The sequence below is a fragment of the Myotis lucifugus genome, unplaced genomic scaffold, assembly GCF_000147115.1.
Source record: "Myotis lucifugus unplaced genomic scaffold, Myoluc2.0 scaffold_233, whole genome shotgun sequence".
Lineage (NCBI taxonomy): Eukaryota > Metazoa > Chordata > Mammalia > Chiroptera > Vespertilionidae > Myotis > Myotis lucifugus.
This window is the reverse complement of record NW_005871281.1, coordinates 155,533-168,305: the sequence shown is the minus strand read 5'-3', so window position 1 is coordinate 168,305 and position 12,773 is coordinate 155,533.

Here is a 12,773-nt window from a genome sequence, read left to right as displayed (position 1 = left end):
CTCTAAGCTAATAAAATATTTGACATTCTGTTTATCTAGAAGTTCTGTCACACTATCTTATTGAAATAAACTAGAAAATGTAGGTTTGAAAGATATGATTGATGGATACATTCATTCCAAGTATACCAGTGGCTTAATTGAAAATGAAAAATCTCACTTCTCTAGCCCTTTTTCTGACACATTTAAATGCTAGGACCCTCTGAAATGTCTGTATTTTATAAAGCTGAAGTAATCAAGACATTGTGATATTGGCAAATGAATAGACACACATATTAATGGAAAAGCTTAAAGAGCCCAGAAATAGACTGACAAAAATATAGTCACCTTATCTTTGGTAAAGGAGCAAAGGCAATTCAATAAAGAAAGCATAATTTTTACAACGAGTGGTACAAAAATAATTAGACATCCATATGCAAAAAAGGAATCTTACTCCTTTAACAAAAATTAACTAAAAATGGGTCTTAGACCTAAATATAAAATTTTGAGAGAAAAAAAACAACAAGAGAAAAATCTATGTAAATTTGGTTTTAGCAATGAGCTTTCACATGTAACAACAAAAGCAAAATTCATAAGAAAACAAAATGATAAATTCAACTTCATTAAAAAAAATTAAAAACTTCTGCTTGGTGAAAAAGGCAGGGAAATAAAAGACAAGCCACAGACTGGAAGAAAATACTTGTAAAACACATAACTAAAAAGAAATTCTTATCTAAATTTACAAGAAACTTTTAAAACTCAACAATAAGAAAGTAAACAACTCAAGAAATGGCTGAAGGATCTGAACCTTACCAAAGAATATATACAGATGGAAAATAAGCATATGAAAAAATTCTCAACATCATTTGTCATTAGGTAATTGCAAATTAAAACAATGAAATGCCACTACATGACTATTAGGATGGCTAAAATTCAAAAAATTAAAAATACCAAAAGCTTGAAGATCTGGAACAACAGAAATTTTCATTCATTGCTGGAATATAAAATAGTACAGCCACCATGGAAAACATTTTGGCAGTTTCTTATAAAGCTAAACATACTATTAACATATAATTCAGCAATCATACCCCTAGATATTTTTATCCAATTGATATAAAAACATATGTCCTCACAAAAATCTGCACATGAATGTTTATAATAACTTTACTTATAAATTGCAAAAAAACTGGAAGCAACCAAGATGTCCTTCAGCAAACTAATCTACACTAATAAAAGAGAAAGATGCAAACTGACCGTACCTTCACGATGCCCACCAGCCAATCAGGAGTGAGTATGCAAATTAACCCAACAAAGATGGTGGGTTAATTTGCATATGCAGGCACCAAGCAGCCTGGGGTGGGGCGGGAGGTTTGCATCATTGCCATGGCGACGACACAGGCCTTCCGCACCACCCCAGCCGCTCCGGACCTCTGGGCAGCATGGGAAGGTGGAAAGGCGGCTCCGGGCCAGAGTGAAGGCGGTGCCAGCAGCCAGGGGAAGGAAGGCCCAGTCTTGCACGAATCTTCGTGCATCGGACCTCTAGTGGATAAATAAATAGGTACATCCATACAATAGAGCATTACTCACCAAATTTCAATAAATGAGCTATCAAGACTTAAATTCATGTTGCTAAGGGAAATAAATCAATCTGAAAAGTCTACATATTGTACACTTCCAATGAAATGACATTCTGGACAAAGCACAACCAGGGAGAGAGTAAAATGATTGGTTGTTATAAATTAACTAGAGGCCCAATGCACAAAATTCATGCAAGAGTAGGCCTTCCTTCCCCCGGCTGCCAGAACCAGTTTCCCTCTGGCACCTGGGACCCGGGCTTCCCTGGCAGCCCTGGCTTCATCTGGAAGGTTGTCCAGAAGGACATCCGATCTAATTAGCATATTATACTTTTTTTATTATACATAATTCTTTCTATTTTCTGCATTTTATAATGCTTTGACAACTAGGGTCCTGTGGACCCAGGGAGGGACTGGCTCTCCCAAAATTAGCTAATTCCTTGATATAGCAAAGAAATTTTTTGAAAACACAACTTTGATTTTAAACCAAGCAATCCTGAGCCCATACCCCCAACCATCAACTTTATCCAATTCTCACACACTTAGCAGGTACTCTCTATATGATAAAGATGGCACTTGATTTCTGTCTTCATGAGAAAAATATCAAGTTCAATATTGGGACATCCAAAGAACATTTGCCCAAAACTGTCAAGATAATAAAAACAAGAAAAGTCTGAGAAACTCTATAGCAAAGAAGAGCTGAAGGGGACATGACAACTAAATGTATGAGATCCTCAATGGGATCCTGAAACAGAAACAGAGCACTAGGTAAAAACTAAGAAATCTGAATAAACCATGAACTTACCTTAATAATAATGTATCAGTATTGGTTTATTAACTATAATAAATGTGTCATTCTGATATAAGATTTTTGTTGTTAATCTTTACCAGAGGAAATTTTTCCATTGATTTTTAGAGTGGAAGGTGGGGTTGGAGGACAGAGAGGGAGAGAGAAAGAGAAATTTCGACGTGAGAAAGACATATCAATTGGTTGCCTCCCGCATATGCCCCAACCAGATCAGGATCAAACCTGCAACCCAGGTACATGCCCTTGACCTGAAATTGAACCCATGACCCTTTCGGTTATAAGATTTTTAATAGTGGAAACTAGTTGCATGATATATGGGAATTTTCTGTAATATTTTCTCAATTTTTCTATAAATCCAAAACTCTTCTAAAAAATAAAATGCAACGAATATCCACAGCAAGATAAAATGTTAAGCACTCAAAATATTTCAATATCAGAGGAGTTTGTTGTAATTTCTGACACAAGTTTCAGAAAATACATCCTAAACTTAATCGAAGAAATTGAGTATAGTACTTTCTACTAAATATTCCCACAATTGAAGGTACTTTTGAAAAGAATTATGCATAGGGTAAAGCTTTAAAAACAGACGGTTTAGAATTCTATATATATTTTTAAAGAGAGAAATAAAAATTGGCAAAAATAATTTATTAAAATACTTGATTTTTCAAATTATTCAAAAATATTCTTTTCCTCAGAATTCTTCCCCTATGGTCCACAGGCACACAAAATTTTAGAGTAAGTAAATTCTGGTTACCGAAGGGCATTTTTCATGGAGCAGACACAAGGGAAAGGAGAGGGGGAGTGGATGTTTCCAAATTGAATCAATTTACTTACAAACATGATCTTCAAAATATCTGTGAACTTGTCTCCAGGCAAAAGAATGAGCTCAAACAATTGACTGCTAACCGAGGCACGGGAAGCAACTCTTCGGGCTGCTGGGAATGATGCCTTTGCGTTATCACCTGGCGTGCGCAGGTGGGAAAAAATAGGCAACTAAAAGGCTTCAAGTGCTCACCTGGCAGCATAAAGGCTAACACTGGAACAAGACAGAGATCAGCATGGCCCTTGTGCATGATGACATCATTCTTGACGCGTCTCTTTGGGAGAAGGGGTAGTGACTGTCTAATGGGTGTGGAGTGTCAGTTTGAAATGATCAAAAAGTTCGGGAGATGGATGTTGGTGATGGTCGAGTGACAATGTGAATGAATTTAATGCCACGGAACTATATGTTTAATAACAGGTACAATAGTAAATTTTATAATGTCTATTTTTTACAACAAAATGAAAAGATTAGGAAAATACCAGGAAGGTCAATTCCTCCCTAAATTGAGATGGTGTAGGGACTTGGCCCCAGGAATGGAACAATATCAGGTGGCCAGAAGGATAAGCTGACTGCAAGAATGTCATCACCCCTCCACTCCTGGTTAAAAAAAAAAAAATGCAGAATTTTATCTCCCTTCTAACCACTTGCTTTTCCTACCCTGACATGGAAACATCCATAAACCTGCCTTTATCAAAAGCCTGTCTTTCCGTGAAAGCCTGCTTTGGCCCCAGCTTATAAAAGCAGCCAAGCAGAGCCAGCCCTTCCCACCCGCCAGCTCTGAGGACCTTCCTTTCTTCTGTGGGCCTCCCTTGTGCTCAGGCATAAGCTTAACAAGATCTGTCTGAAAATTGGGGTTTCCTCTCAACTATCTTGGGGAACCCAAGAACCCCAACACCAGTAACAAAATGACTTTTCTAACTTAATCCCAGAGCTGCGAAACTTCAGTTTATATGATTCATTTCCTTCAGTTTAGGAACTACCTAATCAGCCTGCTTTTCTTAATGTACTTTTTGTTTTTATATAAATTATAGATTTGCAAACAGGTATAAAAAATAATATGGAGAAAGCCCACATACAGATTATCCAGTTGCCCTAATAGTAACATCTTGAGAAACTATGGTACAATGTTATAACCAGGATATTGAAATTGATAGCCAAAATGCACAACATTTCTTTGTTGCCCTTTTATATCAAATCCATTTCCCTCCTGCTCCCCACCCTCTCTTTAACCTTGGCAGCCACTAATCTATTCTCCGTTTCTATAACTTAGTCATTTTAAGAATGTTATATAAATAGAATCATAGACTATGAAAATCTGGGAAATCAGCTTTTTTACACTCAGCATATTCATAGAGATTCATCCCATTATTGTGTGCATCGATATGTTGTTCCATCTAATTGCTAAATCGTATTCCATGGTAAGGTTGCATATTAGTTCGTTTAAACCAACGATTTTCAACCTTTTTCATCTCATTCACACATAAACTAATTACTAAAATGCTGCCACACCAAAAAAATATATTATCTTTTTTGCCAATCTTACAAAAAAAATAGGTATAATTTTGACTCATTCTCACCAGACAGCTATTGTATTGGCTGTTCTCATTTTTCATTTGACAATCTAAGGGAAAAGAGGTCAGTGCCCCTGACTAAATAGGTATTGCATGTTTTAAAAATTCTTGCAGCACACCTGGTAGAGACTCACTGGTTTCACTAATGACCTTTTGAAGGTCATTTGAATTGTTTCCATTTGGGCCTATTGTGAGTAAAGCTGCTATAAACACTTATGTATGGGTTTTTGCGTTAAGTGAAGTTTTAGATTTTTCTAGGATAAATATGCAGCAATGTATTCCAACATTTAGTTTTATAGGAAACTGTTTAACTATTGCACCATTTTACATTCCCAAAGCAATAGAAGAGTGCTCTAGTGTGTCTGCATCCCTGTCAGCATTTGATGATATCACTTTTTTTTTTAATTTTAGGCATTCTGACAGATGTGTACTGATAACTTCATGACTTTGTCATTTTCTTAATGGCTAATGATGTTGAAATCTTTTTATATGTCATCTATATATCCTTTAATAGAATGTCTCTTTGCTTATTTTGTACATTTTAGTTGATTTTTTCCATTTTGTTGAGCTTTGAGAGTTCTTTATATAGACTATATACTATTGCATGTGTTGAATATTTTGTTTGAAAGTATTTTCTCCACACTGTAGCTTGTTTTTTATCTTCTTACCTGAATATTTAATCAAGCAAACACATTTAGACACTCATGGTTGTGCCAGAAAAGAATTATGAACTTCTGTCGAGGTTCTCAGAGCTGCCCTGCCCATGACCATGACAGTAGCCAGCTCTATTGTGATTACACCAGACTTCCAGGATGTTCCCCATAACATCCCTGATTTTTCTTAATCCAAACAGAGTCGATTTCTGTGGGTTACAACCAAGAAATAACTAACAAAACACATCTAATCCTTTTGCCTGGGAGGCAGGAAAAATAGCAGGGAATTCACTACAGCATTAAATGAGGATGGAAACAGATTTAATCCACTTTACTGTTTTACGAAGGTCTGGCAACACTTCAGCTTCTGGTGTAATCACTGAGATTTGTGATGGAAAAACCACATTGGGGATTTTTAACCTGGTGGTTCTGTGGTTGGCTGTGGACCCCTGTGACTTGAATCACCTTTGTAGTTCATTATTAATGTTATCATTTTGTTTTCTAATAAAGAAAATGCATAATAAATAATCTGCAGCAAAGTGAGTGCATTCATTAGTTAATTTGGAAATAATTATTGAACAACTGTTAATATATAATAATTTGAGTTTATAAATTAATTTCAAATACATTATTACTTTCAATAAATAATTATGAAATATGAAAATAATTATGAAATAAAGATTGGTAAAATTGGGATAGTAATAAATATTTTCTCATTGAATTTATTATTTCATAATTAACTATTATAAGTAAATTCTAACTTTTTAAATTTTTACTAATAACCAGGAGATTTCTAGGAATTAGGAATGCAGGAATGGCAAAGAATATAACATTATTTCTAAAATTAAGTTCAATATATAAAAATAAATTCTAGTTATTTGGTTGCAAGAAAAGAGAGAGAAGGGGTAAAATAATATTTTTAAATGGCAAATATGTCATAGGTAGCAAATTCTTCTTCTATCCTCTCAACTTTCTTCCCATTGAGATCACACCAGGAATAAGAAAACAGGAAAATGGCTGAAGCAGAAATACATACATCTGCATTACTTAAATGAAAGAAGCAATGCTGGAAAGACAATACTGTAGTATTCCAATTATGTGAAATTCTGGAAAAAAGCAAAACTATGGAGACAGTAAAAAGACCAGTGTTTGCCTGGGGTTAGGGGGATGGGAAGAATGAAGAGGTGAAGCAGAGAACATTTTTAAGGCAGTGAATTGTACCTAGAATGCACAACACCAAGAGTGACCCCAATGTGAACTCTGGACTTTGATGGATAATGATGTGTTGACACATAGGTTCATCAATTGCAACAAATATACCACTTGGGTCAATAATGGGGAAGACTATACATGAGTAGGCTCAGGGGATATGTGTGAAATCTCTGTACCGTCCCCTTAATTTTGCTGTGACCCTAAAACCACTATAAAAATTGTCTGTTAAAAAATAAATAAATACATGCACCTGAAACCCGGAAACGTCTCTGAAGTTTTGTTCCTTGCAGCCCTAGTATTACCAGATTAAACCCTGAAGGTTACAATTTTAAATATAAAAATGTCATGCAATAGCTCATCCTCAGGGGAAGAACACTGGGAAGTTCCTGATAGATCTCTACCTAAAAACAGCCTCAACCTGGAGAGCCAGTCACTGCAGGACAAGAGGAGAGAGAAGTCCTCTCAGAATCGCTCCCGCCTCTGTGGATGCCCACGGCTCACTTGCTGTTGTGCCCGGCAGGAAACGCTCAGAGCATGGCTACCAGCAACACCTGGAGTCAAACCAACATTATTAAACTTGTATTAAAATAAAAGTATTAAAAGAAACAAGAACCAATGGACTACATAGTACATGGATACCAAAGGCTTTGCCTTTCTCCACACCACACATTGGCTGCTAAGTGGTCATGGCTGTGGTTGGGAAACACAGAAACTAGCCCCCTTCTACCTGGTTTCACCTGACACCCCTCAGCAAGTTCAGGCAACAGCCCTGTGAAACATGCCCTGGTGACACAGAAGCCCCCAAAGGGGAAAGGTGCCCATAAATTTGACTAAGCATCAGGGCTCTCTTTCTACAGGGTCATCAGACATTTAGTGGGGGTGAACATTCACACCTCCATGAAATTAGGTTTTCTCCTCTTCTGCATTCTAGGTCCAAGGAAGTTTTACCTACCAAGTTCCACTGTAGCAAATCTAAAGGCTTCAGTGCACTTGAGTTCCCGTTAATACTCCATGGCTAGTCATTCAGTTGGCTGTGTAAGAAACTTTTACTGAATACCCGCAAATAAAGTCAGTTTCAAAAGTTCAAAATTCAACAAATATTTGCTTGTTTTTATTGCAAAAATATATATATCAGGCAACATGCTTTGTTCTGAGAATGTGGTAAGCAGCAACAGAACTCACTGTGGGAGAAACATGTACAAATGAAACAGTCGCAAAAATATGCATTTACGAAGCACAAACTACACCACAGCCCATGGTGGATAAGAGAGGTCGGGGGTCAGGGAGGCTGGTGCTGAGATCTAAGGATGAGCTGGAGGCAGGTTTGATACATGCGCCACAGTAGGCAGACATCGCCATGAGAAGCTGAGTAAGACACAGTGCCGGGCCCTAGAGCTCATAGCAGGTATTTGTACTAGACCTTGAAGAATAAAAAGACTTTCAAAGACAGAGAACATAGGAGGGGGCATTCCAACCCAAGGGAACTGAAGTGCAGTTTTGCCACTTTGTAGCATGATATCTTCTAAATACAAAGAAAGGAGCAGGCGAGGGGTGGGAGTCATCTGGTTCCCATCAGACAGAGAAAATCCTTTCGGTATTGGTATCACTTAACTGAGTGCCAGAGTCCTGCCTGGGTTGGTGATACTGTGCCCTTAAAGGGCCTGCTTGGGGCACAGCCTCGTTCTGGGTCCCTTGCCTGTGTGCTTTGTGCCCTTAAAGTAAGACATTTTTATTCTGTCTTTCATGGAAATGAGCAAAGCACAGGTCCCCAGGAGACAGTGCTGTTGGCCAGCTGGAAACTTAGTACACCACGAGAGGACACTGAGCCATTTCTCCAAGCTCCTCCCTGCTGGGCAAACTATAAACCCAGCTCACTGTCCAGCTCCACTGAAGATTAGAATATTCACAGAAAGAGGGAGATTATTGCAGGAGTACTCCCATTAGCAGACCCATCCATTGCTTACAAGCTTCAGTGTCAAACCCATTTCATTTCCGTTTTCAGCCGTACTGTTACATAGAGAGGCCATTATGCCAGGATAAATTTAGTCTAAAAAAGGACTGTTTTTCTTTTTTTCCAGAATGAACTGTTTTATTTTATTACTTCTTTTATTATATTTATTGGGGTGATATTGGTGAATAAGGTCATATGGGCTTCAAGTGGTAAAAGACTGTCTTAATCCTGATCCATTTTACGACTTCCTTCCTTGGCCTGATACATGGAACTATGAACCTGAGAATGACTTCTGTTGAGAAAAGTTGTCTTTCCGTTCTAAGTATAATTTGCATATCTTTGTTTGTTTCATATATATGCACACCCCCCTCCAAATAAACACACCTTGTAACTTGCCTGTTTATACAGCCGGCTGTAGAGCAGATTCAGTGTTCTGAGAGGTCAAGTGGGATCTCAGATGCTTTGATGTGATCAACTTCCTTTCACCTGAGATTAGCTGTGGAAGAAGCAGAAGTTTCCCCACCTCAGAATCACACTGAGAATCTGAGGTTACCTGCAGGGCACCCGTTTTAAAAGGCCTTGTGTAGCAGAGGAATATAACTTCGAGAGCCATAGAGAAGAGAGGATTTGAAAAACTAGAGAGTGATTGTACTGGTGACTGGTGCCCAGGAAAATAGCATTTCTCTGCTTAGGTAGCATGTCGGTATCTATGGCTCAATGTCTATTCATCACTCAGGGTAGGGAGACTGGGGCACACACACCACTTAAATAAAATGAATCCATATGCCCAACGTGAGTCCTGGGTGGAAAGACATTTTACTATAAGTGGATGCTTTCTATTAAAATCTCCTTAAAAATTGGCAGTTGAGTAGTTGAGTAGAGCAGAGAACATAGAATTTGGGCTAAGACAAACCTAGGGTTGAATCTTGACTCTCATATATAGCTCAGTGACCTGGCAATTACATAAATTCTCTCATTGTTATAATAAACCCAACCCCAAGAGTTCAGGTCCAGACACAACATTGACCAGTTTCTGCCAAATCCTCTCTGCTAAGCAAAACTACCAGCTTCAGAATGGCTCAAAAGGAGGACTCTGAAAGATGGCTAAGAAGAAAGCGAGCCGCTTGGGTCCCTGACATTTAGGGGAACAGAATGACAGGCAGGGAATCTTGCATCCCATACAGGGCAGATGAAGGCAACCCAAATGTGTGCTTCACAACCCCCAACCTAGCAGCAAAAGCCCTCCAGGGGGAGTCATTCCTCCCTGAGATTGGCAGAGGCTCCTCAGACAGCAGGTGAGCCCAACACCATCAGCAAAAGGGAGGGGATCAATTGGGATGACCACGGGAAAGAAGTAACTGTAAACAGCTGGAGGAAACACACACTCTCCTTCTTCACGGAGAGAAAGAGAAAGAGAGGGAGAGGCAGAGGGAAAGGGAGAGGCAGAGGGAGAAGGAGAAGGAGAGGGGGAGGGAGAAGGAAAGGGGGAGGGAGAGGGAGAGGGAGAGGGAGAGGGAGAGGGAGAAGGAGAGGGAGAGGGAGAAGGAGAGGGAGAGGCAGAGGGAGAGGGAGAGGCAGAGGGAGAGGGAGAGGGAGAGGGAGAGGGAGAAGGAGAGGGAGAGGCAGAGGGTGTGGGAGAGGAGAGGTAGAGGGAGAGGCAGAGGGAGAGGGAGAGGCAGAGGGAGAGGGAGAAGGGGAGGGAGAGAGAGGGGGAGAGAGAACCCCACAATGGAAGGTAGAACCAGACCAAAAAGCAAACCGAACAAAAAAACACCCAGCTACAACAAGCAGTCTGATCTGGGAAGGCTCTTTGTAGACACAATCTAAAATAAGCTCCATATCTGTCCAGAGACACCCGAGCAGTGTGGGGGAAGAGAGCTGGGAGGGAACCAGTAGAAGGATTCCCTCCAACAAGATATACTCAGCAGCCAGGCCTGACCAACCCCTTCACACCTCAGACAGCACAAGCAGGACCAGTGGGAGCCCCATGGGCATGAGAAAAACCAAGCAAACCAAATCGTATTCCAAAGACTCAGTAAATTAAACTGCCATTGGAACCACAGTCCACATGCCAGAACCTGCATGCAAAAACTAAAAGGGGTGATTATGTGCAAAAATAAAAAATTTAAACAAGACCTTAAATCTCCTAACACAACAGGCAAAGTGTCTAAGGCACAGTTGAATATCACTCATCACACAAAATATCACAACTTGATTAAGAAATCAATGAATGGATGCCAATACCAAGATGAATCAGGTGATGGATTGTTAGACAAAGATTTTAAAGCAGACATCATAAAAATGCTTCAACAATCAATAAGGAATTCTAGTGCAACAAAAATATCAATATCTTAGCAAGGGACTAGAAATTATGTTTTAAATAGAACTTATAGAATTGAAAAATACAATAACAGAATTAAATTCAGCCCCAGGATTTTGTGTATTTTTTTTCAGTTTTAAATAAGATTCTGCACATCAAAATACATAACCTGGTCCCTATTACAAAATAAGCCCAGTGAATCTTAAAATAGTTCCTTTTAAGTAAATCCTACAAATTTACCCCAAAGAAATGCTATATCCTTATAGCTAATCACAGATTGAATTGAAAGAGCCATTTCAACTTCAACCCAAAAAGATGTTTTTCCTAAACTATGCCTCAAAATTAATTAATCACCAAATAGTGATTAAGCAAATTTATGAAATTTTATTCATCCTTAAATTAATAATTTGATATTATCATAACTTCTATTTGAGGAACCAACTACCTCATTCTATACAAACAGGGGCAGGGACAATAGTCTTACACGCCCAATGTGATTACCACTGGGAAGCTCATGGTCCAAGCCTTCATGGTTCCTTCAGAGCTGGGTTTTTCCTGCCCATCCCCCCTCACCCACCCTCTCTGCCAAGTCCAAGCATGGGCCCCCGGCCACCCAGTGAGGCTTGAAAGGCCATGATCTCAGGGCCTGTGCAGCAGCCCTGGGGGTCGCATTCTCCCCATTGCAGGTGCTGATGCCTCTCTAGTGTGGCATGTGAGCAGGAAAGGGGTCTCAAACACATTACAAAGATCCCCGTCATCTTCCAGGATTGGGAAAGTTTGTCCTCACTCAGTCAGGCCAAGCCAGCAATTTCTTAATTTCCAGCAATTTCTTAGAACCTAAAATTTCAAATTCAAACTTTGGGTAGGTTATTTGATCTTTTTGGATTTAACACTATAGAAATCCAGAACAAAATAAGGAATCAGACTCTGTCATCTGATAGCACTCATTGGTGAAACAGCTAATTATGTTATAATCTGTAATCATTTGAATTCAAGGACTAAGGGAGGGCAAAATTTCAGGGAGGTTGAGTAGCTACGGCCACAGACCAGTATGAGAGGCATAAAAAAATCAAGGATTGTGGCATGAAATATTTTTACTATCAGCATTAGATATGTTTATAAAAGATAAAAGTAACTCATAGCACATACTGAAAATGTGGGGTTTGTTGTGAATGCAATCCAAATGTAACGCAGCTAGGGTTGGAATAGTTAAAATTAAACTAATATTTTGAAAGAGGGGGTGGAGAGCTATAATATCACTTAACCCCACAATTTCACCAGGTATTTTGTATGGAAATGAGTATTTTTATTGGAAAATTAAATCCTAGGAATCAGAATGAAGAGATGGTACAGTAACAATCAACCCCGAGACTGGAACCCCTAATGGTATCAGAGAAAAGTGGGTGATCTTTCTCCCTTGCTAGTGGGACTAGGGTACTTGGAGTGCCACTGAAATAAGCATTTCAAGGTCCTCAGGAGAGGATGAGATATGGCAGAAAGCTTTATTTGCCTGGAATTGCATCCCTGGCTTTCCAAAGTCTCATTCCAGTCATAGGAGTATAGCTGGGGTCTCGGTAAGGCTAAAGGCAAAGCCGGTGTCCAGAGTTTCTGTTCCGTGTTGCAGCCAGGTCCAGTTTAGCATCAGGCTAGTTACAGTCCATTAGTCCATTGTGTGTGAGGGTCCACATGGCTGTGGGCCCCGTGGGGGAATGCCCAGAAGCAGGAGCGAGAGAACCCCACAAACATGGAGTCAGGTGCAACCTGCCAAAAGAAAACAAGAGAGCAAACTCTTTGTTTAGGAAATTACATATTCTAAATTTTGTGCCCTTGCAGTGGCCACACCCATTCTGGCCAGTGACCTGTATCTGGTGTGACGGATGGCAGG